Genomic DNA, 27,974 nt, shown 5'->3' with positions numbered 1-27,974 from the left:
AAATAATCATTGTCTGCAGTCCCATGCTTTTTGATTGGCTCAACCAAAAAACACAATATGCTTCAATTATCTCAAAACCCAAACTCATTCGGAAGTTATTCTGAAACTGTGCACACACTGCAAATAATAGAGATACAGATCCTCTCCTTTATTAGATGTGGCCGAGCAGGGTTGGCATCATTCGCCACCGTAGATTAACAATATACGAACAAGATAGTGTGTCACATAACAAAAGAGAGAATTTTGCAGAAAAAAAATAGTTTTGCTACCGACCGCCAGGGGCACTGTTCATATTGTCATACAAAATTACTCGATGAATTCTACTTCAAGTTCAAGATGAAAAAAACTCATGCTAAGGGGTCAGTTCAACATAATGACAACCATTGTACCAATGAATAAAATCACAAATCTTCTAACCGAACTTATTCAAAATAAGAGCTCAGTGGTAGAAGTGGGTTGTTATTTGTCGAGACGTTTTTTTTTTTGCACTGACACTCCATCTTGCTCGTATATTGTTAATCTAAGTTCGCAACAAATATGACAACCTGTAGTCAATTGAGCGCACACGGCGGCCAATCCGTGTCCAGTCGCCGGCGAAGTTGCGGCACAACAGATGTGCAAGACATGTTTATTGCGTGTTTACTTGAAACTGCGTTAATATCACTTGTTTATGAGTCCGAATCTGTTTCATTAGTCCTGTGTGACGCAGCCCTTATTTATTGAGAGTAGGAAAAGACAAGACTTGAGTTTCTGCGCGGCGGAAATTAAGACTTTACGGGATATATACTTATTTTGAGAATAGGTATTAATTGGATGGTGGAGCTAATTCCTTTTATTTTACCTAATAGTATTTTTGATATAAGAACGTTTGCCGGAACCACCAGTTTGGAAACCACCTCATCATCATCATCAGCCCGTAATCGTCCGTCTCTGGAATGAGAGCGCTTGTTTATCGGACTGAGCTAAGACCGCTCTTCGAAGTTACCTATTAAGTACCTATATGGTAGTAAATGGCGTAGTGGTTAGTGACCCTGACTATTGAGCCGAAGGTCCCGGGTACGATTCCCGACTGGGGCAGATATTTGTTTAAACACAGATATTTGTTCTCGGGTCTTGGATGTGCCCGTGAAATGGCAATAGGCCCGCCCCCTATTACATTGGGACTAACATAAACACTGGCGAAAAGTGGGTGCAGCAATGCACCTCTGCCGGTAGGCTCTTGCGGGGTACCGCAAGGGAGTATATTAGTACAAGATGTGAGTGTTTATATTATTATATATGGTAGTAAAAACAAAATGCAATATTCGAAATCGCATACTGAACACGGCAACACTGACTGCGCCTACCGCCCAAGCCTTTATGAGCACAATTAATTTAACATTCGACTTCACAACAACTCGCTCAACAAATTATTATGTTAGTTACAGACAATGAGTTGTGGGGAATGAGAGAGATATATGCATAATGGGAGTGGAAATTGAAAGCTTATGAAATGAGTTCCTGCATTTTAACTATGTATAACAACAATTTTGCTATTTATTTTTTTATATATTTTTTTTTTTTTTTTTAAAGGGTTTTGGCTTGGCCACTGGGCCTTTAAGCCATGTCTTTATTTTCACATTTCACAGCACAGTTGCACTTTCACTTCTTCACTATATTTTATTGAAGGTATTTTTAATATAATAGTATATAGCATTAAAGCACACTTTTAATTTTAGTAGCATAATGAGGCGGCGGGAGGGATTATCTTCATTTGTTATAAATTCACTCACTTCACTTGCAAAAACTAAACGTTCCATGTTGTGGGTAGGGCATTCAAAAAACATATGTTCTAGCGTTCCAACAGCATTTTGACATGATAAACATGTGCTATCTTCTATTATGTTAAATCTTTTTAAATGCGATGGTGCTTTTGTGTGACCAAATCTCAGTCTATTCATTGTTGTGATAAAATCTCGACTGGCTATTTTCAAATCATTATACCAGGGCTTCGAAGGTAAGTCTTCTTGTATACTTCCATACCATTTTCCTTTCCCATTAATTTCTTGGTCTTTTTTCCAAAAATCTTTCCATAAACTGTACATGTCATTACTAATGCTATTATAACAATCAGTAAATGGTATATTTACAACTGTACTTACATCTAAAGAGTTTATACCTTCATAGGCTATTCTATCAGCTATTTCATTACCTGTGATCCCTCTATGAGAAGGAATCCACATAAATAATATGTTTATACCCATCAATTCATATTTTTGTACATTATTTATAATTAAAAATAAAATATAATTAGTTTTAAAATGACATTTTGGGTTCCTCAAACTTTCCACCAAACTTAATGAGTCTGTTAATATTATGAAACACTTGTAATTATGTACAGAATTTATACGCTTCAGGGCTTCTAACACTGCAAAAGCCTCTGCCGTGAAAATGCTACAGTAATTATTGAGAACAAAGCTCTGAGAAAAGTTCAATTGTGGATCATATACAGCACTACGCACATGAGAGCTTGTTTTACTTCCATCAGTATAAAGTTTATAATATTCTCTATTAAGATCTAGAAATTGTAAAAGTTCTGTATTATTATTCACTGGACATCTATTATTTTAATTTTGAATAGAAGATTGCTATAGGTATTTAAATACATTGGCCATAAAGGCCTAATACATATATTTGAGTATTTACTTTTAATTTCCAGGAGAATCTGAGACAAATTGGGACTTCTGTTGCATAACAAATCATCACCTGAGGTCATAGGTGTTTGATGGACAATTGAATTAGGTAAGATTTTTTTAATTATCTGTTGATTATTGGATGATAAAAGTTTTAATGAAAATCTTTCAGCTAATAAAAGCCTTCGTATATTAAGAGGCATTACCATGGCTTCAATTTCCATTGCACGAATAGGAGTTGAGCACATAGCACCTAAAATAATTCTCAAAGCTCTGTTCTGAATAATATCTAACTTATTTACATGAGTACTATTCATATAAGCAAAGCAGCTGTAATCAAAATGACTTCTGACTATAGCTTTATATAGTACGGTCAGTGTCTTTGGGTCTGCACCCCAAGATACACCAGCTAAACATCTAAGAATATTTAAGCCTTTAAGGGCATTTTGAATTATATACATAATGTGTTGTTTGAATGTCAATTTATTATCTATGATAACACCTAAAAACTTGTGACAGCTAGCTGTTGAGATCTCTACATCATTGTACATAACTGCATCATTGTTGGAGTCCTTACTAAATATTACTACTTTACTTTTATTAGGATTTATTTTAAGTTTCAATCTACCACTATAATAATGATGTAATTGTGTTAAGGCACTATTTAAATTATGTATTGCTACATCCACATTAACATTCATACTGTATAATACAAGATCATCCGCAAATTGCAGTATATTTACAAACTTATTATTTACATATTTACATATCTCACTTGTGTATAAATTATACAACAATGGCGATAAAGTTGCACCTTGCATTGTGCCTTTAGAGGCAGTTTTTGGTCCATATAAGTTATTATTATGCTTTACATATAAAACTCTATCAATCAAAAAATTATAAATCCATTTACATAGGATACCGGGAATACCCAGCCCTGATAACACTTTTACAAGTATACTTGGTTGGACATTGTCAAATGCACCTTGTACATCTAGGAAAGCACACACAGCACTAACTTTATTATGTTTTGCATTTTCCAGATCTGAGATAAGGGAGACGAAACTGTCAGCACAACTTCTGCCTTTTCTGAAGCCATATTGAACATTGGGAATCAAGCCATTTGACTCAACAAACCAATCAAGACGAGTTTTAATCATATTTTCAAATATTTTACCTAAACATGAAGAGAGAGAAATGGGTCTATATGAATTTGGATCTTCTGGAGGCTTATCTTGTTTTAAAACAGGAATAACACATTGAGTCTTCCAAGATTGTGGGATTATTTGATTCACCCAAAGACTATTAAGTATATTTAAAAATAATTTCTGCACTGAAGTATCTAATTTTTTTATAAGAATATAAGGAAAATCATCTAATCCAGGTGATGTATTCTTTCGCGAGTTCAAACTATTTTCAAATTCGTGGAAAGTAAATTTTTGTATAAGAAAACTTGATTTAATGTCAGAATTATGAAGATAAAAATAGGTATTTAATTCATGAATGTGTAAGCCGGTTTCTGTTAACTTATCAAAAAATCCATCAATGAATTCGTCTGAATAAGATTTATTGGAAGCTTTTCTATGTTTAAACATTTTAATGTAATTCCATATTTTACTTATCGGTGTAGTTCTATTAAAACTATTACATAGTCTACTCCATCCGTTTTTCTTTTCTTCTGATATTGTTCTTTTTTTAATAGCATTTAATCTTTGATATTTTACAAAATTTCCTATTGTAGGATTACTTCTATAATACTTTAAAGCTTCATAAGAGTCTGTAACACTTTTTTCACATCTATCGTTCCACCAAGGAGCTGGTAGTTTACTTTTGTATGAGCTAGGTTTTGTAAATTTCCTAATGCATTCTTCTTTAAGAGAGTTTAGCTTGTTACAAAAATATTCATAAGTTTCTAAAGGATTATCACTATTAATGGTAAAATTTGTAAAAAAGGACTTAGAAAGTTCGTGGTATTTTTGCCAGTTTGCTTTACTGTACATAAATTTATCTATTGGAGGATTTATTTGATATCTATCAATTGAAAGTGCAATAGTAATGATCACAGGAAAGTGGTAGCTACCCATATTGTCATCGTGAACAGTCCAATCACACAAGGGTGCAATGGCTGAGCTGGTAAAAGCGACATCTATAGCCGATGGGTTTCGATTAGGATAATTAATAGTAGTAAAATTACCATCGTTAAGGATACATAAATCCAATTCATCTATAACATTGTATAATTGTTGTCCTCGTCCTTTAGTGGATAAGCACCCAAAAGCAATATGGTGAGCATTAAAATCACCTGATACTAAAATAGGTTTAGGCAGATATCTAATTAGATTACGTAATTTATTAATTCTAATATGACTACTTGTAGGTGGACAATATACACATAATAGAGTTAGTTCTCCACATCCTGTAGAAATTGATATAGCTATTGTTTGAATATCTTCGTAAAAGACAGTGTTAATTAATTTGTATTTGATATAAGGACGAATTAAGATGGCAACACCACCATGCTCATTTTTTGCATTTTTAAAATGAAGATTGTAACCGGGTATTGAAATATGTTGGTTCTCCTTAAACCATGTTTCATTTAAAAGGCAAATATCAAGATTTTTTTCCTGTAGAAATTTGATAAGTAACGGCTTTTTGTTATTTAAACTTTGAATATTAAATTGAGCTATTTTGAGTTGTGTTATGTTCAAGTTATTATCCATATTAGGTTAGGTTTTTAAATAATAATTCTTTGATAAATGACGTAGTTATAGGATTATCGTCGCTCTTATTACCCAGTTGTATTAGGGTGCTCACTATGACGTTAACTAGGTCATCATTGTTGATTAGCTGCGTCTTTAAGTCAACAGCCTTAGGCGAAAAGTCTTGTGAGACAGGTTCGTTACCTTTTTGTTTATTTTTATTTACATTGTTAGATACACTTTGTACAGACTTGTTTACATTCTTATTATTAAACTTATTACTATTTACATTTTGAGTTTTATTTACAGCTGGTAGAGGTGGGAAGTTTACTTCAAGTTCTAGTTGTTTGCTGGCAGCAGCGCTAGCATATGTGATTTTGCTCTTTTTTCCATAATTTTTTTTAATTTAATTGGGCATGACTTTGAAATAGCCAAATGAGGCCCGCTGCAATTACAGCAGCGAACCTCATCCGGTGTGCTGCATTCTTTGTAATGGTGCTCACCAGCACAGCAGCTGCAGCGCTGCTTGCCATTGCACACCTTTGCCGAATGATTAAATTTAAAGCACCTAAAACATTGTTGTAGTGGTGGTACGTAATCAAAGACTCTATATGAAAATAGGTCATATTGGACATGGTCTGGTAGACAGTTTGACAGAAATGTCAAACTGACTGTTTGCAGTGGGATCCTTTCTTGCCCTACTTTTTTGGTAAATCGCCTTATTGCAATGATCTCACTTGTGCTTGAGAGCTTGTTGTACAGCTCTTTGTTGGAAATGTTAGTTGGTACAAATCGAATTATTCCAGTTTTCTCAATCTGAGCCGCTGGAATATAGGCCCTTAATTGGTGTTTAGCCAGGAATGTAGCGTTGGTAATGAAGTTATTCGCATTGTTGGATTGTTTGAAAACAGCCGCAATTTTGTTAGCGTTAACTCGGTGAATGCCAATTACCCCCTTAATGTCCGTCGTGAATATATGGTTCAGATATATTGGACTTTTGTTTCCCAATTTGTCCTTTTTATCCGCACTTTCAACAAACACTTTGAACTCAACGTTTGTAGAATTGTCTGGATATAGTCTTATATAGTTTTGTTTTAAAAATGGACTGTACGAATTATTGTCTACATCCTCACCGCCGCCGCTACTCTCCGCAGGTCTCTTTTTTTTATTTACACTGGCACTACTCGGGTCCCCTTCATTTCCATCCATTTTATATACATTTATTCACAATATTCACACTTAATTTACAATATTTATAATAAAATTTAAATTTTTGAAAATAAAATTTAAAATAGGCGCCCTTTCTCTTTCCCGCCAAAAAAGAAAAGTCCTTATTTTTTTATATTTCTAGACACTTTATTGTATACACAGACAAAAACATGAAGACAGAAAAAGTAAAAAGTACACAAAGACTATTAGGTACTACGTCTCATCTATTTACTGGTATTTCAGAACTTTCACAATGAACTGAAATTATTTTTCTGCACTTAAGAATTTAATAACCTAACCACCGTTAAAAACCCCCGAGATTCAAGAGCAACACTAAAAGTAACAAGACTTTTGAACGGCTTAGTCGATTTTTATAAAATATAGCTATGAAGATGAACACTCAGGGTAACATTACCAATCACCCTAAAAGAACGGATATCGGTTCTGCCGTTTCGGAGCTACGCTACCACATAAGGTTGCCTGTAAGAGATCGCTCTCAGCGATAAGGTTGCCTATTGTACATTAGTTCTAGTCTATAAGTAATGTTTTTTGTATGTCTGATTTATGTGGTGTTCAATAAAGCAATATTCTATTCTATGCTACCACAGAAAGATACACACTCACTGATACAAATATAAACAAAGAAAAATAGGGGTGTTATAAGTTCACCTTGTATTTGTATCTTTGTATCTGTGTGCGATGCGTCCGTTGCGTACGATGCTGAAAGGTTGACGCTTACTTTTAACGCCGTGTCTCTATTTTGTCTTGACTTCTTGAGTGAAGATGGCTCTTCTACCATTATTTTGTTCAGTGGTTAGGAGTAATAACAAAATACCGCCAGAGGGCCTATGTATGCTAAACCGGGTTTAATTGGTAATCGTATTACTAAGCCGAGATAAATATTTGTATGGTAATATAGCGTTAATTAATATGTGAGAAGTGTATTGTAGGCTTAGATAGGCTGGGTGTATGGTTATTATTATGGTTGAGAGAATAATTAGTTCGTCGCAGAATCTTTGGAACCTTTTATTTATTTATTTGATGCTTTATTGCACAAATATGAATTTTAATAAAATATCTTATGTTTATGCGGAGAAATTTACGGTAAAGGTTTAGTAGGTAAAGTTTGTGGTTTGTGTGTATATAAGACATTCAATTTCACCGTGTTATTACATCTACGGAAAAATTTAAATCGGTAAGTTTGACAACTGTACCCTAGTGTCTGCGACAGGATTGTTGATTGCTAATGTGGTGGTGGTTACCCCACTGTACAAAATTACATAGTTGAGATATACCTACGGATGTGAAATGTGTGACTGACATTGATACTGAAACGGGGTTAGGTTTATTTGCAGCCCACTGTACATAAATTTAAGGAAAGTAACTTTTGTTATTTATATCTATCGTTTTTTAGGGTTCCGTAGCCAAAATGGCAAAAACGGAACCCTTATAGTTTCGTCATGTCCGTCTGTCCGTCTGTCCGTCTGTCCGTCTGTCACAGCCGATTTACTCGGAAACTATAAGTACTACAGTGATGAAATTTGATGGGAATATGTGTTGTATGAACCGCTACAAAAATATGACACTAAATAGTAAAAAAAAGAATTGGGGGTGGGGCCCCCCATACATGTAACTGAGGGATGAAATTTTTTTTTTCGATGTACATACCCGTGTGGGGTATCAATGGAAAGGTCTTTTAAAATGATATAAAGTTTTCTAAAAAACATTTTTCTTAAAGTGAACGGTTTTTGAGATATCAGCTCTCAAAGTCGTAAAAAGTATGTCCCCCCCCCTCTATTTTTATAACTACGGGGTATAAAATTCTAAAAAAAATAGAGGTGATGCATGCTAATTAACTCTTTCAACGATTTTTGGTTTGATCAAAGTATCTCTTATAGTTTTTGAGATAGGTTGATTTAACTGTAATTTTGATTTGCTGCTACGGAACCCTTTGTGCGCGAGCCCGACTCGCACTTGGCCGGTTTTTTAGACTTAAATTAAAATGCCTTGTTACCTATAACAAGTCCCGCAGTCTAAAAAATATATATCTCAGGTTTGTAAACACGAAGAATTTGTTTTTACGTTCTGTTTTACAGCTTTCACTCAATTAGCTGCAGTTTACGATCTTGTAACGTTTATTTTCGTCGGCCACACGCACGATTTGGGACGAATTAGGTATTTTCAGGCATTTTAAATACCTACCTACATTTCTACAACCGTATTTTATAAATAAAACACGGCCATCCGACCCCAAGCTAGGCAGAGCCTGTGTTATGGGTATCGGACAGCTGATATATCTACCCAAATGCATAGATCGATAGGTACATATTAAATATAAATATTAACACCCAAGACCCGGGTACAAATATCTGTCCCAGCCGGGAATCGAACCCGGGACCTTCGGCTTAGCAGTCAGGGTCACTAACCACTACACCAGTCGGCCGCCGTTTAGATTAAAAAAAATACATTTCTTACAATACAATTCTGCTCAGTACCTATAACGAAGTCACCCCCTTTTGTTTGTTAACCTTATTTATCCGAAACATGACGCGAAAATTATCTCGTTGTAACGAAATAGAAATAATAATTATTTTATAACAGCAACACTAACATTATTTATTTTTCTTTCAGGTACCTACTTACAGCTTTTTCCATGAAGAATTCATAATTATCGCGACCTCATGTGAGTACATTCTCCGATTCTCCACCACAGAACTATAAATAATAATAATTTTATCTACTTAATCAGTGTTCATAATCCTTGCAAAATAATTTATTTCCAAAACATTAATTTTCTGATGAAAACCATGCAGATAGACCTGCAGAACAACAAAAGTTAATCTAGATTTAGGTAAAATATGGATAAGTTTCAGTATAATTCGAAACTCGGGATAAAGGCGCTATAATGAAGTGTCCTTATCTTGGACAGCCGCGCCATGTATAACCTCAGAATAAGGACTCTTGTGACTGGGAAATTTGGATACGGCATTACTATTTACTATCTAGTTCAGGCTGGGTGTGGAAAATTGGAGCAAATATCAAAATAGCAAAGATTTTACTATACCTACTGAAGAAAATATTTCATTGTAGGACCCATATCCCAGCAGTGGGGACGTGATGGGTTGTGAATGTTGTGATGATGATTTCTGAGGGATATAGCCAGTTGTGAGTGATAGAGCCTACTTTTTACCCGACTGCCGAAGGAGGAGGGTAATGTTTTTCGATTGTATGTATGTATGTTTGTCTGTATCTTTGTTCCCTACTGTAGCCTAAATGTATTGATAGTTTTTCATGTATGAGGTATCGTTAGAAGCGTATTGATTGAGCAAGGGTTATAGGCTATGTGACGTTACATTAAAATGTACATAGCGCCCTCTAGAGGACATAAAGTGATGATCAAAAAAATTATATTTTTGCAAACATTGCCGTGTGGGGTATCAAATGAAAGGGCTTGAATAGCACAATACAAAAATATGCATATTGTAGGTATTTAAATCACAACACCAAAATTATTTTTACATTAAAATGTTCAGAAATTAATACCCGACTACGTACTGACATAAAATAAAAATAACTAAAAAGTTATAAATAAAAAAATATAATTATAAACAAACAAAAAACCCGACTGCACGCTAAAAAGATGAAAACAAGCCCCAATGTTAATGGAAAGTATCGCAGGCGGGGACCAACTTGACCGCCTCACAAGGTATGTACCTACCTATCAAAGTAACATTCACCTAATGGTGAACCCTCTGCTGGTCCCCGCCTGTGATACTTTCCATTAACATTGGGGCTTGTTTTCATCCTTTTAGCGTGCAGTCGGGTTTTTGTTTGTTTATAATTATATATTTTTATTATGCCAGGATTCCCTCGGTCGCGTGGAAATCTAGTTACAAAATAAAGAATAAATACAGCCTCATTTTGATATTTTTGAGAGGTATAAAGGGCGGGGAAAATTCTTTCCGTATCAGGCCTAAAAGTTGGTATGTATAAAGTATTAATATGGAATACCTTATCCATTTTTGTGGTGACATACAAACAAACACCCCCTTTCTAACCAGCTGCGGTAAAAGAACAAAGGGTTTATCTACCGCAGGGTTGTATTCGCAAACATTGTCAGACATGAACTTTCATTTGTGAATGTAAACGATATGAAACTACTGATAATACAGAGTGCTGGGAAATGGAATTATTAACTGAAAAGTGGTGTCTCAACAACTTTATATATCCCATTCCACGGAGAAAGACATCTGATACAAGCAAAAACGTAGTTTTTGATTTTGCAAAATTTGACTTTGAGTTTTAGTTAGGTTATACTAGACTAGACTGTAGTATTGCGGGTTTATGCAAGACTATAACTACTATGGTTCAATCAGATATTATTCAGGATATTTTTATACCTGAATGCGGCAAGATATAACGGACAGAATAAACAACATTATGTGTGGTTTTAGATATAGGTAAGTACCTACCTATGTGTATACAAAATTTCTTTGAAACTTAATACACACAAGGATCTCATTTAAAAAAGCACTGAAATTTTTGGAAATAATGTATAAAGGGCGGGTAAAAGTCATTCCATATTAGGCCTAAAAGTTGTTCTGTATAAAGTATTAATATGAAATACCTTATCCATTTTTGTGGTGACATACAAACAACACCCCTTTTCTAACCAGCCGAGGTAAAAGAACAAAGGGTTTATCTACCGCAGGGTTGTATTCGCAATCATTGTCAGATATGAACTTTCATTTGTGAATGTAAACGATATGAAACTACTGATAATACAGAGTGCTGGGAAATGGAATTATTAACTGAAAAATGGTGTCTCAACCACTTTATCTTATCCCATTCCACGGTGAAAGACGTCTGTTAGCAACAAAAACTACCCATATTAAATGTAATAATAAGGGTTCTGTAAGATGACTTTACCCGTGGAATGGGATAGTTGTCGATTTTGCAAAATTTTACTTTGAGTTTTAGGTAGTTTTGCTTTGTGTAGGTAGTAGGTAGTATTGCGGGTTTATGCAAGACTATAACTACTATGGTTCAATCAGATATTATTCAGGATATTTTTATACCAGAATGCGGCAAGATATAACGGACAGAATAAACAACATTATGTGTGGTTTTAGGTATAGGTGAGTACCTACCTATGTGTATACAAAAATTCTTTGAAACTTAATACACACAAGGATCTCATTTAAAAAAACAGTGTTTTTTTTGGGAATAATGTAATTAAAGCATTTTGTATTTTCTTTTACAAAAAGAGGGGGAAGGTCGGCTGGTCGGAATGATTTATTAAATACAAATCCCCTGTCGTGTAACGTAACGAGGGATTATTTAGGTACATTGTGAATTACCCAAATTGCGAGATATTTCTAATTAGTCAAGTACCTACCTATCTTAACGTTAACTAACATGGAATGTCTAAGGCCTAGTTTCACCACACTCTTTTAGATCATTAACACCACTGTTACACCAACAAAGGTTGATTTTTGACACATTTGACAAGAATTCAATATGGGAATTTTATTTCAGATGACGCTTACAAAGTAACAGGCGTGTTAACGATCTAACAGACTAACCTAGAACCTAGGCCTAAGGCTTTTTTTGTTAGCTGATGATTATGAAGATAACAACAGTATGAAATACAGTCAGTAGTTTACCGGTCAAAATGCAGACCAGACATTTCCATACAACACCACCATTGTCTTACCGGAACCAAAACCCATAACGGTAATAAAATTCCCATAACACCGCTCCCACAGATAAGAAAGAATATGTTAATAGCATCAATCGTAGTGAGGCCATCGATCTTCATATTGCGACACAGAGTATAATAGAGACGTATGGAATAGTCTGTGCGTAGCTGAAGGGTTACTCTATACTGATGAAAAACGAACAAAAGTTGTCGTGCAATCGGCACGTTTAATACAACGAGATAGAGTCGTAGCTCGCGCAGCAGCGCTCCGCAAATTTAGTTTTTCGTCATATAGAGTGGCCCCCGGCAGCGGTCAGTCTGACACTTTCACCGGTACCTGTGACCTTAGGGCGGTGGCTGGTTGATCGTTTGCATTGAGCCCAGTCTTTATGACGGAAGTTTTTAGCTTCCCCCTAAATAATAACATCATTTGTGAATTTTATAATGCTCTAAGTAAAGTTATTCTTAACACTGTCGTATTATAAATATGACGATATCTCTTTATGTCACTTCATAGTTTTACATGCATTTTTAACATTTTATAGTACCTAATAATAATATTAGAGACGTAAATAATGACATAGTGCCCATGTGTGTCATTGTTTACTCTAATAATTCCTACAGATCCAATATTTTCAAAGTTTTTTTCAAACCTTGGAGTCTGATCGGTAATTGGAAATATCCAGTAACGATCCATCATGGCCTGGAGGGCTACTCCACCTTTGAAAAACGAAGTTTCCACAACTCTATCGGCTTGAATTACAGTTACTGATTGCATAACAACCCTCGTTCGTTCGTTTCTTGTGCAGCTAGAGTAATCCTCTTGGGACCGATATCTGTTTGATATCTTCATCATCCATTGCCGTCTCACTATAAGTATGTAAGTACTTAGTAGAATTGAGATATTGAAATGTTAACTATCTTTACAGGGTGGCCCTGTAAGGCATGCACCGCATGCACTTAATTTCTACCTTATTAATCCCTACCTAAAACTAATCTAAAAGTAAAACTATCTTATTTTAATTAATATAAGTGGTTGTTAAAAATTTTGTAAGTAAGTATGCCTATATAATAACAATATTTTGTATTTAATTATTAAGTTATTCATGAGTTTTACATATTACTTAGGTACCTATTATTAATAATGTGAGAACATTATTAGGACACCATGGAGGTGTAGATAAATTAATAAAAAACTGTACATCTCTGTAATGAATTGCAGGTTATTAAGTTTTAAACTAAGATTGGATGGCTTCATAAGTATCGTTTGGGAAGAATTATTTAATTACTAAATTAGGGACACATTACGACATAACATATTAATAATATGTATTTAAACGGACCTATGCATAATCTAAAATTTTATATTGTGTTGATCACTTTGTACTTTGGACTAAGTTAGTATACGTAAAGTATGACATATTAATAGGGCGAAATTTAATCGGTCGTGGTTTTCCCGTCGGCTTTTTACCAGTGAGTACCTACAGGTACATAATATATCTCTATGTATGGAGGTACTGTGTTCCCTATGTAGGTGTGTACTCATTCCGCATTCAGAACATAACACTTCTTGTACACAAATGGAGTTCGAAACATGGAATCGCAATAGAAATAAATCCGGCGGCGCGGCGTCCCCGTGCGTTTGGAACCGAATCTAGTTCGCGCGGGATTTAGTGTGTTCCGAATGTATCCGCTCCAGCCCGGGTTATCTGCACTAAGGATGTGTTTACACTATAGACGTATAGCTACATAAATCATAAGATTAATAAGTAATGTGATCGACCCCTAGGAAAGTCAAGGCCGCTCCCCCTGAATTTCTATTTACAGAGACTGTACTAACTAAAATAAAATTGTGAACTAAATATACTTTCATTAAAACATTTTCATTTGTTTATGTACGACAAGTACCTATATACTTGTTTATTGTGAATTTCAGTTTCAAATTAGGTGCTGTAGGTAGCCTAAACACTTCACATCACTAGTAACATGTGTTCAGCAGCTTACAGCTTACTGCTACTGCGAATATGATACACGACAGGATTTCGGCCTTTGAAGGTTTAGGAGAAACATGTTTGTGTAGATTGTGCTATCTCCCCTGGATAAAGCTTTGCTAATGTATTGGATATAAAAACATTTATGTATAAATTACGCTTGGTGAGTTCTGGAACATCTATTAGACCTAAACAAAGATATGTCAACCACTGTCTAAGGACCTAAATAACACTACAATGGATTTCTAAGACCTAGGAAATAGTATCTATGTATAGAACATTTTTCTAACCTTATTAACTTTGACTTCGCATGTTGCCTTTGTAAATTCATTGACTCGAACTCAACAACGGTATTCTATTCGAAATTTGAATTTTCCCTCAGCTCCATCACCCCGCGACATCCCTATACTGGGGGCTCACTCTATATGCCGATGCCCCATCTCGTTGTATTAATCGTGCCGATTGCACGACAGCTCTCGTTCGTTCGCTTTTCGTCAGTATAGAGTTACCCTCCACGGATGCCGTGATCATTCGCCAATCGCGTCACGATCGCACTTCGTTAGGCCTCGTACAGACTATACCGCACGCCGCCTGACTTACGATACGACACTACGCAAACATTCACGACGAGATAGCGAGATCCTGACGATGAATCGATCAAGAATTGTAACAAGCGTTTCTTTGTTTAGGGCATTTGCCTTAGCAGCTAGTTAATCAAGCAATTATTGACTGTCTGCTATGTTTTTTATAGGTAAAAAATTAAGATTTATCTCACATTACAGCCCATATTTTGCTCTACAATTACTGCTTTTAGAGAAGTTTTCTAAGTTCTATTTTAATTTTGGTCGTTTCTGAGTGGATTCCAATATTCCTCACCTAAGGTATTTTACTGTATACAATGAGCAATCTTGCTATCATCACATCAGCCAATATACATTAGATAAGTACCTAAAGGTTTCATAGACACGTAGACACATTCAATAGAGACTAAACCGTCAGACGTTTCCACAATCATTAGGTCATTCGCGGGGTCACTCCCATCATTTTCTCACGGGCCCAGGTATTTTATACCACACCGTTTCATCATCAATCAATTAAAACGAGACTATTAAGATTCTAAATATTCTTGGCCTGAATAATAAAGTTTATGGCCATAGATTACACGTTTAGTCTGAATAGGAAGGGATTGCAGTAGTCTAGAATCTAGAATAATTACGGCATAAACTTGTGGATTTATAGCTTGAATCAGATTCTTGAAACATCTATTGGTACTGTTTAAAGCTGTTATACAACGATTGATTACCCTAGTGTAAACTACCTATAGCTTAAGCTTAATTACAATATAGCTAACGGTTACTATGGCTTAGATTTCATTAACCCAGCACATTCTTTCTTGTCCCATTCTCTACCATGACAAAAGGCCCTTTCCGAAGGTAATTAACTTTGAAGTGAAAGTATTGATGTCCCCAAAAAAAGTATCACGAATTATTAATCTACATTTGATTGTAGTAACTCTTATGAGGTAGTAGCTCGGTCGGGTAAGCGCTCGCTTCTCACTCCAGAGATGGAGTTTGAATCATCTGACATGACGAATCATGAAAATCAAGTACCAAGGTAGGTAGCATTTTCTGCCAATCAACTTTCAATTTTCGTTTCATAGAAATAGAGTTATTTAGCATGACTGTCTGAGTCACCATCTTTCGGCTTACCGTTTGTGCAACACCAAGGAATATAGTTATAAGAATATCCTCTAACGAGAAGTGTATACAGAGAGTACATACATTTTTTCTTGGACACTGCATTTAGGCCATCCACCGCCGGTGTCGTTGGCCGTCGCCCGCGTCTCGCGTGTCGTCGCGACCGCTTCTATTTCAGGGCAGCGACGCTTTACGACGCGTCGTAAACCGCTCACCTGTTTGTGTGCGCGACTGTACTGTCGGGTGCAAAGGGCCGATAGAATTAGCTGCAGGAGTAAAATAAAAAAATGTTAGCCTGATTTAGCTGCACGGTTAACATTTAAAAAAAAATTAGTACGAATATGTGTAAGTATGTACTTTCGGTAGTTATACTGATTAAGTACTCTTACTTTATAATTATGAATTATTTTAAATCACGAAGAGGGAAGCGGTTGCAAAGATAAGAGGTGAGAGAGCGAGAGAGCCACCCCTTTTGATTTAGGTATTTACATAAGTATTTGTTACTTCGTTACTTCTCTCCAGTCTGTCACAAATCTGCTGCATCATAAAAAAGCTCTACTTATACAAAATTTGAAAAAAAAAAAATTCTCCTTGGTACTTACATGTTTTTTTTTCAGTTGGAACATTTTAATCTTGCCATTACCCAGCATGCACCTGCACTCGCCAGTACAGTAAACAAGGCAGCAATAAGGCCAGTAGCCCCCGCACGGGACACATACCACGTGCGACTGGCAACACCACCGAAAATAGACATTAGCCGTTAGTTACACGCGTTACACCGCATTATCGGATTCAAGGGGTCACTCTATACTGAGGAAAAACGAACGAATGAGAGCTTCCGTGCAATCGGCATTCGGCTCGTTTAATACAACGAGACATGGCCGTGGCCCGATGAAACATAGTTTTTCGTCATATAGAATGACCCCCCAAGCTCTACCGACTCTGCTTGGTACCAATAAATGGCCTGCGTAGACGGGTATATAATAATAATATGTGGGGACATCTCACACACGGCCATCCGACCCCAAACTAGGCAGAGCCTGTAATATGGGTATCGGACAGCTGATATATTTACACAAATATATAGATAGATACATATTAAATATAAAAATCAACACCCAAGACCCGAGTACAAATATCTGTATTTAAACAAATATCTGCCCCAGCCGGGAATCGAACCCGGGACCTTCGGCATAGCAGTCAGGGTCACTAACCACTACACCATTCGACTGTCAAATCGACGTCGGTATGTACCACTAGTATTTTTTATTGTATCGAATAACGCAAACGAAGGACCCAAATTAACACGTAATTTATAAGAGATCCGTAAATGACTACCCATTACGATCATAGGTTAGGTTAGTGAAACAAAATAATTATGAAATTTAATAACTATTCTATATGCAGAACTAAAATTTACACATCAGCAGACCAGCTTTCCATCCATTATCCAACAAATTGATATCCAATATTGTGTAATAACTGCGTTGCAAATGCATTTAGGCCCTGAAATAAATGAAACACCGTTTAGTTTGAAGCTCTGTATTCGACTGCCCAACGGAATACGTTGCCGTCGTAAAAAGGGTTTACAAGCGACATCTACCCACATGCTTTACACTCCTCTGGCACTATTTAGAAATCCTGTTAACAAAACAAATAAGTATTTAAAAGTACTGTTTATAACTAATGATCTTATCTCTAGGTCTCAATTGCATGCGCGCATCCAACAGCCGATCAGTAGATGCATGACTCGTCCCCGGCGCGGCCGCCGGGTCAGCTGTCGGCTGTTCGGTCCGCTCGCGAGACTCGGCGGGCTCGGACCCTGCCGGGCTATCTCCCTCACCTTGCGCCTGCTCCCATACATCTCCCTCTTCACCACCATTTGACTCTAAATTTACGACACTAGTAATACTGGAACCAGGTTCCATATGGCTGGGAGTAGGCGCCAGGGACGGCGCGGGCGGCGCGGGCGGGGGCGGGAGCACTCCCACTTCACAATCAGCTGATCCGCTCCCGTCGGCGACACTTCCGCTTAGTACTTCACTATCAATATTTTTACCACTATACCTAAAAATTTGGTCAACATGGCGTTTACAAACTAAATCATAATCCGGTACAAATATCTCAAACATACGATTACCGATTACCTATAGATCTAATCGTACCTAAGACCCAAACTTCTTTTTTTGAATTAAACCATTTTAACCAAATCGTATCACCTACTTCAAACTGCCTAACAATAGAAGTTTCCTTATTATTATTACTACAAACGTCATCAGTAACTTTATCAGGTAAAACTAAATCTAGCCTTGACCTCAAGTTACGGCCGATCATTAAGAATGCGGGCGTTACTCCCGTAGTACAATGGGGAGTATTGCGATATTCAAATAAACATCCGAGCAGCTTATCATTAGTTTCACTCGGTGACAAATTAACATTTTCGCTCAAAATACACTTTATCATCTTTTTACAAGATCTTACAGAGTTCTCGGCTTGCCCATTGCTACATGGGTGGTAAATTGGAGATGTTACATGTTTAATACCGTTAGAGGAACAAAATTGACTAAATTCGGCAGATTTAATCTTAACATCGTTATCCGAAACCAAAGTTTGAGGTATACCGTAACGAGAAAATATTTCCTTTAGTTTATTGATCAATGCCCGAGTCGAAGTCCCGCAATTCATTTGTAGGCATTCTAACCACTTGCTATACGCGTCTATAACAATGAGATAGGTAACCGAGCCTATAGACATGTAGTCTATGTGCACCCGCTGCCACGCGCCGGCGGGGCGCGGCCAGGGCGCGGGCGGGGCGCGCGGGGGCGCCGCACGCACACTCACGCACGCTGCGCACGACCCTATCCACTGTTCAATGGACCGATCGATTTGTGGCCACCACATTCTAGAACGGGCCATGCTTTTTGTTTTATTTATGCCGAAATGACCCTTATGCAACTCGACTAACATTTTGTCACGAAATACTTCCGGTATGACTATTCGGTGGCCGCGAAACAAACAACATCCATCAGTTTCTAACTCTGTTTTACAATTAAAATACGGTAAAACAGACTGGCAGCTTATTTTTCGCGGCCATCCTTTGCTCATATACTCCAAGACTGTTTGTAAGATAGTGTCCTGAGCGGTGGCGGTTTTAATGTCCTCGTATGTAATTGGGGATACGTTCATATCTAGAAAACTTAAATATGACGCATCCTCATTATCGCTAATGGGCTCCGTCGATAATGATGGTGCCCGAGAAAAGTAATCTGCCACTACATTATTTTCGCTGCTAATGTATTCAATAATATAATTGTAAGCCGACAAAATAATCGCATATCTTTGCAGTCGACTAGCAGCCATGGCGGGAATTCCATTTTTCTTGCCAAAAATTGAAATGAGTGGACGATGATCGGTTTTCAGCGTGAATGGCTCATCTCGTCCATACAAATACTGGTGGAAATGCTGTACGCCAAAGATGATGGCCGTCGCCTCTTTTTGGACCTGGCTGTAATTTCGTTCGCTGGGGCTTAGCGATCGGGACGCGAAGGCCAGAGGGCGCTCAAGTCCGTCGGGCCCGCGCTGAGACAGCACGGCGCCCAGGCCGGCCGGGCCCGCGTCCACCGTCAGCGTGAGCGGCGCGCCCGGCGCGTAGTGCGTCAGCACGCGCGACGAGCCCAGCTCCGCCTTCACCGCGTCGAAGGCTCGCTGCTGGCGCGCGCCCCACGCCCACTCCGCCCCGCTCCGCAGCAGCTCGTGCAGCGGACTCAGTAGGTCTGATGCCCCAGGGACGAAACTACGGTAATAGTTAATTACTCCCAGAAACCTCTTCACCTCTGTTACATTAGTCGGGGGCGGTGAGTTGATAATCGCTTCGGTCTTTTTTGGACACGCCCGCAAGCCGTTTTTGTCTATAATGAAGCCGAGATAAGTGACGCTGTCCTGAAAAAAGGAACACTTGTCTTTTTGAAGGCGTAGACCTGCGTCACTTAAACGAGACAACACTTCTCGTAAACGCTGAATATGTACCTCTTTAGTTGGACCTGTTACACAGATGTCGTCATACCAGCAGCTGACGCCCTTTATACCTACAAGTAAATTCTCCATGGCACGCTGAAAGATTGCAGGTGCGTTAGCCAAACCATAGACTAATCGAGTGTACTTGAAAAGTCCCTTCGAGGTGCTAATGGTAGTTAAATCTTGTGAGCCATCAGTCTCCGACAAACAAAACTGATTGTAGGCGTTACTGAGATCAATTTTTGTATACTTATCTCCACCCCCGATCATGGCAAATACCTCTTCTATCCGTGGCAGCGGGTATTTTTCTATCTTAAGCACTTTATTAAGTGTTAAAGAAAAGTCACCAGCTATCTTTACCTTTCCGTTCTCTTTTAGAACAGGAACTATTGGAGTCGCGTATTCAGCATACTCGGTAGGTACAAGAATACCTAAACCTACCAAACGGTCGATTTCTGCCTCAACCTTTTCTTTCAAAGCAAAGGGCACTGTTCGAGGTTTAAAATATTTCGGTGTTACCCCCTCCTTCAAATGTAAACTGACTTTGAAACGATTGAAAATTCCTAGTTCGTCTTTAAATAACGTAGAATAATCCTTTAATAATTGAGAGACCTCTGTCGGACACTGATCAGTAGAAATTATATTATTTACAGTCGTCAGACATAACTTAAAATGAGTCATAAAGTCCCTCCCCAGTAACGGTGGTCCGCCATTTTCTATCACAAAAATCTTTAACTGCTTGCAATCTTTCTGGTACTTTACTTCAGCAAGAAAATAACCAAGGGGAGAAATTTTGTGACCGTTATATAGACATAATTTGAGGTTACAATCATGTAATATATAATTTTGGAAATATTCTTTATATAGTTTACTTGAAATAACAGTGGCACCTGAGCCAGAATCGAGTTCCATTATTATGTTAATTCCATTGATTGAAACAGAAATAGTAATAGGATTATAGCTGACGTACCTCAGGTTAAATACTTCACATTCCTTACAAATATGGCCGTCACTTTTACCCTCCGCGTCATCGGAAGATTCGACCGCGCACAGGTTATTTAACCGATTTGCACACTTTTTAACAGCACAAACTTTTTTAAGATGCCCTTTGGCACCACACTGCTTGCACTTATACGACGATAAAACGACACTTGTCGGCCTCGTGACCTTTCAACCCGCACACTTGACATCGGTGGACGTCCCTGTCGTCGCCCACCCTGTATACCGGCTCCTCCTTGACGTGGGGCGGCGGCGCCAGGTGCTGGCGCGCCTGCCGCGCGCACGCCGCCTGCTGCGCCACCTCCAGCGCCTTGCCGAAGGTCACGGTGGTCGCGTCCGTCTCGAACAGGCGGTCCCGCTCGGGGCCCGCGTTCATGCCCAGCACGAACCTGTCCCTCAGCAGCAGCTCCAAGGCGCTGCCGAACTCGCAGTGCACCGCGAGCCCGCGCAGCCGCGCCGCCCATGACTCGACACTTTCACCACTCGCCCTTGTCGCTTCATAAAATTTCGCCCTATCGGCGAACGTACACCGCTTCGGTGTAAAATGTCCGCTGAGCTCCTTCACTAGACCGTCGAACTCGACATCCACAATATTTTTCGGATGAACTAAGTTCTGTGCCAAACGATAAGTTTCATCGGACAAATGCGTTAGCAACAACGCGCCTTTGTTATCGTCCGCAATCTTATTTAACTTAATAAATTGTTCAAGGCGACCGAGAAATATTTGCCAATCCTGAGTATTATGATCAAAGATCGAAATATGACCCATAACACTCGACATTATCGTTTTTTTATAACGAACACACGCGCGGGTAACCACAGCTCGTTAGCCAATGAAATAAATGAAACACCGTCTAGTTTGAAGCTCTGTATTCGACTGCCCAACGGAATACGTTGCCGTCGTAAAAAGGGTTTACAAGCGACATCTACCCACATGCTTTACAGGCCCCCAGCCACATTTCAGTCCGTAGGTCAGCGTTTGATTTCTGATTCCAATTTGTAATCCAATAATGGTTCAATTCAATTGTTATGATTTTTCATCGAAATTTACAGCGTTGCAACGTTTGTTTTTGAATTTGATTATCAGTTTTTGCTGTTGTTATGACTTGTTATTGCATTACTCTGTCGGTTTCTCATCTGAGTATACGTCTGGTTATGCATGACTTAAGTGTCACATGCAGCAAAGTTAATGACTGAACTTTCATTCCTGGAATATAATTATTTTCCATACGCCTTCATCTTATTCTGGGTTCGATATAATAATGTTGGTTTTTAAAACGAAATGATGCATCATATGACTATTTGGTGCGCCTTTATAACTCAGTCATTCTTGCTGAAAATTTAAGTAATGCCTTCCCGGCTACAATCTGTAGGTATGGATTATGAAAAAAGGAAAACAGATATTCACTACTTACATGTACCTATGTGATTTTTTTGAAGCAACTGATCTCAACCACAATGGCGACTAGGATCATATACAGCAAGGAGGCAATAAAATTGATAACAATATTACGAGTAACAGAAAAATCCTTCCTATACAATTTAATGCTAAACTTATAATCAACAGTCCAATAGTAACGCAGTAATTCATTCGCGTATTCCACACTGCGTCACTGCCCTAATGCGATAATGGACGCAATCAGTCGGAATTGTTGAGCCGGCGATTAGGAACCAATAGCGGCGCTACTGATCACCGCATTGCCCAATCACAGGCGGTCGCTCTTTGCTTTCCGATTCGGATTTCGAAATAATATTTCAATTATTTATAGCTAGGATTTTAGTACCAACATTTCAGATAATCTATACATTCTCCATTTAGGGCTAGTCCAAAAAACTGCGTTGCGACGTCGCATCGTAAAAATCTGCGAGTGTTTTGACAGATTTTCAGGGTAAATGCTTGATTACTGTCGCAGGTGACGTCGCAACGCAGTTTAGTTGGTAGAATTTTAACATAATCAATAACAATAGAGTCGTGGTGGCGAAGTATGAGGTCTCGGCTCTCATTTGTAAGCCCATGGGTTCGAATCCTGCTAAGTATATCAATGAATTCTTTAGAAATAAGGAATTTAAGTTCTACTACATATACTACTCCCTATTACGGTGAAGTTATGGTAATCGGTTCCGATAAGTGTTATACTCAATATAAAACACGTAAGTTAAAGAGACTTGTCGATAATAGGAAAACTAACATCTAACATTCAACAGTGGCGTTCCCTGGAGCTCTTAAATGGCGCCGGGTCGATCTTAAACCGCTCAAGTTGTTTGGAAGAAACTGTTTTTCTACCTGAGGGCGATTCCGGTAAATGCTGCACAACAAAGTTATAATAAATCTTTAATGCGCAAATAGAACAGTTACACAGGTATTTTACATGAGGGTTAATTTTAGCATTATTTGTATCTAAATATAGCATTTAGTAGAAAGTAAATTTGTTTTTTTTATTTATAAGAGTGACGAGCGTGTACATAACTGGTCCCACGTTGGGCGACAAAATATACGTATTAACTTTACTTTTTAAAATATTTGTCGTAAGTTTTTACATTTATTTATTGTATACCCATCTCAATTTACATGTATCTATAAGCTATGAGTACCTAAAACACTAAACAATAGTGGAATAGTTCCACATAACGTAAGGAGAAAGATTTGCGCGATAGTCTGGCGGAACAAATACGCATTTATCTAAATTTCCGCCGCTCACCTGAAACTTGGTGCATGTGTTCGTTAACTTGGTAAAAGACGTTACTCTCGCGAGGTGTGGCGCGAGGTTCTGGAAGGTCACTCTAGCTATACGATGAACGAATTAACGAAAGCTCTGATGCAAACGGAAAAATATAAGAGCCAAAGCACAGTTGTGACAATCGAAGGGAGGTCTGATAAGGCATTAAATACGGCTGCCCACAAAGAGGATTCACAGAGGTATAACAAAAAAATAATAGCACAATCGAAGGCCTTATTACTAAAAGTTCTAAGAGTGGCATAACGGTGGCGCCTATTTCTTTCACACATTTGTTGCGAATCGAGTATCGAACCTCACTTTTTCGAGGTAGCTACAGTACATTTATTGACGTTACTAACTACGTTTATCATAAGCTAAAGTAACCCCCCAGGCAGAGTTACCGGGCTTTCAGGGGGAATTTATGGGAATATGTGTTTGTCGAGGAAGCCATCACTTGCCAATTTTATTAGTTGTAAGTTAAAAGGCTTTTAGTGTTTTCTCTCCCACCTAGATAATTATGGATTTCCTAACGAAGAACGTACAGGCAGTACGTTTAGTATTCACTAAAATTATAATGATGTTTAGGAACGGCTCGTCACTGGGACTTTATTTCGCCAATGATATTGGGTTCGGAAATCAGGTATTCGATTTATGCTGTGGAAGTGGGAATACGGGCAAGACATCCATCCACTTTCAGTATAGGTACTTTACGAAGGCATACGACAATATAGACAGGGAAATACTACAAAACACTCTGGGCCTGTTTCACAATGTCTGGTTAGTGACTACCCGTGTGATAAAATACATTCTGTCACTGTCAAAAAAATAATAACAGAGAGTGACAGCATGTCTTTTATCTGGCAGGTAGCCACTAACCAGACATTGTGAAACAGGGCCTTAATTTATTGACAAAGCATGACCGGAGTTGAGAATCTCAATTTAAATGTTATACAAGTAAACAGTTGAACTTATTGACATTTCTACGAACACTATTACAAATAGTGAACCTCAATTAATTCCCGATTCAATTCGAGTATCAAACAGCTTCGGTGACTTTACCGGCTACCCGGGAATAACCGGACCGGAGCGCTCCCACAGTAATCCGATATTCACTACAGTAACCTATAAAGTAAGAGTTTACACCTCCGCACCAGATTTCCGCTTTCGACTTTACCTAGTACCTACTTCTGTGTCCAAGTGTAGGTACAATCAGCAAGAGAGATATGTGTGCCACCCCAGCGCAAACCGTTTGGTGGTAAGACTCGTGGATGGAAGATAGATGAATCAAAATAATTATTTATCGAGACATACAAAAAAATCTCTTCAAGTGAAATAGGTATTGTTCAAATCACGTTTACAGAGTGTTGCGAAAAGGGTATAGGTTTACTAAGCCGAAACCAGCATGTGCAGCATGTTATATCTAAAAAAACCGGCCATGTGCGAGTCGGGCTCGCGCACAAAGGGTTCCGTAGCAGCAAATATAATATTACAGTTAAATCAACCTATCTCAAAAACTATAAGAGATACTTTGATCAAACCAAAAATCGTTGAAAGAGTTAATTAGCATGCATCACCTCTATTTTTTTTAGAATTTTATACCCCGTAGTTATAAAAATAGAGGGGGGGGGGACATACTTTTTACGACTTTGAGAGCTGATATCTCAAAAACCGTTCACTTTAAGAAAAATGTTTTTTAGAAAACTTTATATCATTTTAAAAGACCTTTCCATTGATACCCCACACGGGTATGTACATCGAAAAAAAAAATTTCATCCCTCAGTTACATGTATGGGGGGCCCCACCCCCAATTCTTTTTTTTACTATTTAGTGTCATATTTTTGTAGCGGTTCATACAACACATATTCCCATCAAATTTCATCACTGTAGTACTTATAGTTTCCGAGTAAATCGGCTGTGACAGACGGACAGACGGACAGACGGACAGACGGACAGACGGACATGACGAAACTATAAGGGTTCCGTTTTTGCCATTTTGGCTACGGAACCCTAAAAATATTCATTCTCCATACTAAAAAGTCACGTGACTAACTAAGATTCTATGAAAAATGAAATATTTTTTTTTGGCGAATTTTGAAATTCTGATTTCAGTTTCAGTCTTAGTTAGCCTTTTTGCAACACCCTGTATACCGTGTATACTTGTATACAGTGGATCATAAATTTAAGTGGCCAATGTATCTCTTTTGCTGTCTGTCCTCTGCAGAGTGGCCTCGTGAATAAAACATGTTGCAATTGAACAACGCTTGCTTCGGTCATTTGGGGTTTGGCCGATGAGCTTACGGCGGATGTTACTTCTTCTTTTCAGTCGGAAAATAGCGGTATCATTATGTATTGTTATTGCCGCGGATTAATAAAGAGACAGATATTATTTTTTAAAAAAACACGCACTCACGCCTTGTTCTTGTACTCCCTTGCGGGGTAGGCAGAGGTGCATTGCTGCACCCACTTTTCGCCAGAGTGTTATGTTAGTCCCAATGTAATAGGGGGTGGGCCTATTGCCATTTTACGGGCACATCCAAGACCCGAGAACAAATATCTGTGTTTAAACAAATATCTGCCCCAGCCGGGAATCGAACCCGAGACCATCGGCTCAGTAACCACTACGACATTCGGTCGTCTAATATTATTTATGTGTACACAAAAACACTGGATATTATTCTGTGTCTAATAGTTAAGTCCTTACTAAACAATTATTACTCTAAGGGCTGATTTTTCAATGGGCAGATAAAGGTTATCTGAGGAATAATTCAGATGCTGTCGCATCTGAAAACATGTATTAGACAGTGACAGCAACAATTTTATTCCTCAGATAACATTTATCTGACCATTGAATAATCAGCCCTAAGTTACTAAAGCTTAACCCCCTTATTCAAAACTGTTATATGACGAACAAATTGTTCTCTGTCAGAAAGTGACAAAACAGTTCATAAGCTAAAGCATCCTATATATCTTTTTATTATATAATTTCGTGTGGTCATTGGTGAAAGCTCCAAGCTGTACTTTTTATTAACTTATGAGAACGGAAAAGCTCTACTACGATCTGCCATTACAATCACCTATAGTTGCTTAACTGGAAGCTCACAGATAGATTCGGCTCCATATGAAACAGTTACGGACAAGGGCACGGATTTCACAGAAATACTGCTAATTTCAACTTGCTTACCATCTTCCTTAGTCCTTAGACCACCCCCTCAAGTCGCGGTAAGGAATGCATCGAGTTCCGCAGAACATATGAGCTCGATTATCCCCAACTAAATAAATATTACATGAGCGAGTCCCGGCCGGGGCCATGCATCTGTAAGGAATTGGATTCACTACGAAATTCCTAATTCGGGCCAACTTTGATCGTGTCGCCCGCACGCTGCGGCTTTACGAAGCTATGTGCCGTTTTAAAGTTAAAACGCTGTCTTTTATAGGTAAACAGTGTTTTTTTTTGTTTAGGAAGATTCAGAAATGCTTTGATAACAGGATTGTTATTGTCGTTTTATAATGTGACTTGCGAAACTTATAGCTCATAACCTAACTCATAGCCTATAACTATCTATAAGCATAAAATAACAAGTACACTCGTTATTCTATGCTATAAGGTTGGTAATTTTTAATAATTATTTTATTTGATTCAAACACCAATACTGCCATTACCTATTTCGGTAAACAGCATAAATTTCAATGCCGCGACTGTCAACATCCCCATCTAATCTCTCCTTCGACTAACTGCGACCAAACCCGCCATCATCCATCACCGAATTCGATTAATCTTTCGACAATTAGTCTCGGCCTTCGATTATCGGCTCACTGGATCTGCTGGCAGGTTCCCAACGTCTCCTGGGCATAGACTACGGTAGACCCACTTGGCGAGCGCTGAGTATTACTCAGACGGGATTACTGGTACATGTTGTCTATGATGTAATGGAGCTTCTTGGCAACGCTTTGTGAATGGTCTGGCTGAAGCTTGGCTGTATACAACATGTAATGTTGTTGTGTTCATGTGGGTAGTGTATGAGGATTATGTAGGTACAGACTACAGATGAATGGAGGAAGGTGTGTTTCTGTTGATATATATGTTGTGATGCTCAGATTATGTATCAGAATTTTTCAGTGTAGTAGATTAGATATAAATATCATAATGGTTGAAAGTTATGCTCCCTACTTTAACAAGTCTAATTTAGTAGTTGTTATTACACGCACTTTAACGGGTGTTTTATGAACTTTTAATAAAATAAAAAAAACAAATAAATTCTTCAGGGATATTACTTT

General features: G+C 38.0%; 1 protein-coding gene and 1 long non-coding RNA gene across 3 annotated transcripts in view; both read left to right on the top strand.

Moving 5' to 3' along the window:
• The window catches only part of LOC105385320 (netrin-B), a 134,154-nt gene that overhangs the window by 80,518 nt on the left and 25,662 nt on the right, over positions 1-27,974 (top strand). The gene's annotated exons all lie outside the window — the stretch shown is intronic.
• LOC105382320 lies at positions 1,555-5,659 on the top strand. The gene is made up of 3 exons (XR_007268026.1): positions 1,555-1,996; positions 2,699-2,781; positions 3,716-5,659. It is a non-coding gene; the product is annotated as an uncharacterized LOC105382320 (long non-coding RNA).

This window comes from Plutella xylostella, chromosome 29 (genome assembly GCF_932276165.1).
Source record: "Plutella xylostella chromosome 29, ilPluXylo3.1, whole genome shotgun sequence".
In the NCBI taxonomy this organism is placed as follows: Eukaryota; Metazoa; Arthropoda; class Insecta; order Lepidoptera; family Plutellidae; genus Plutella; species Plutella xylostella.
This window is presented reverse-complemented; position numbering and strand designations above follow the sequence as displayed.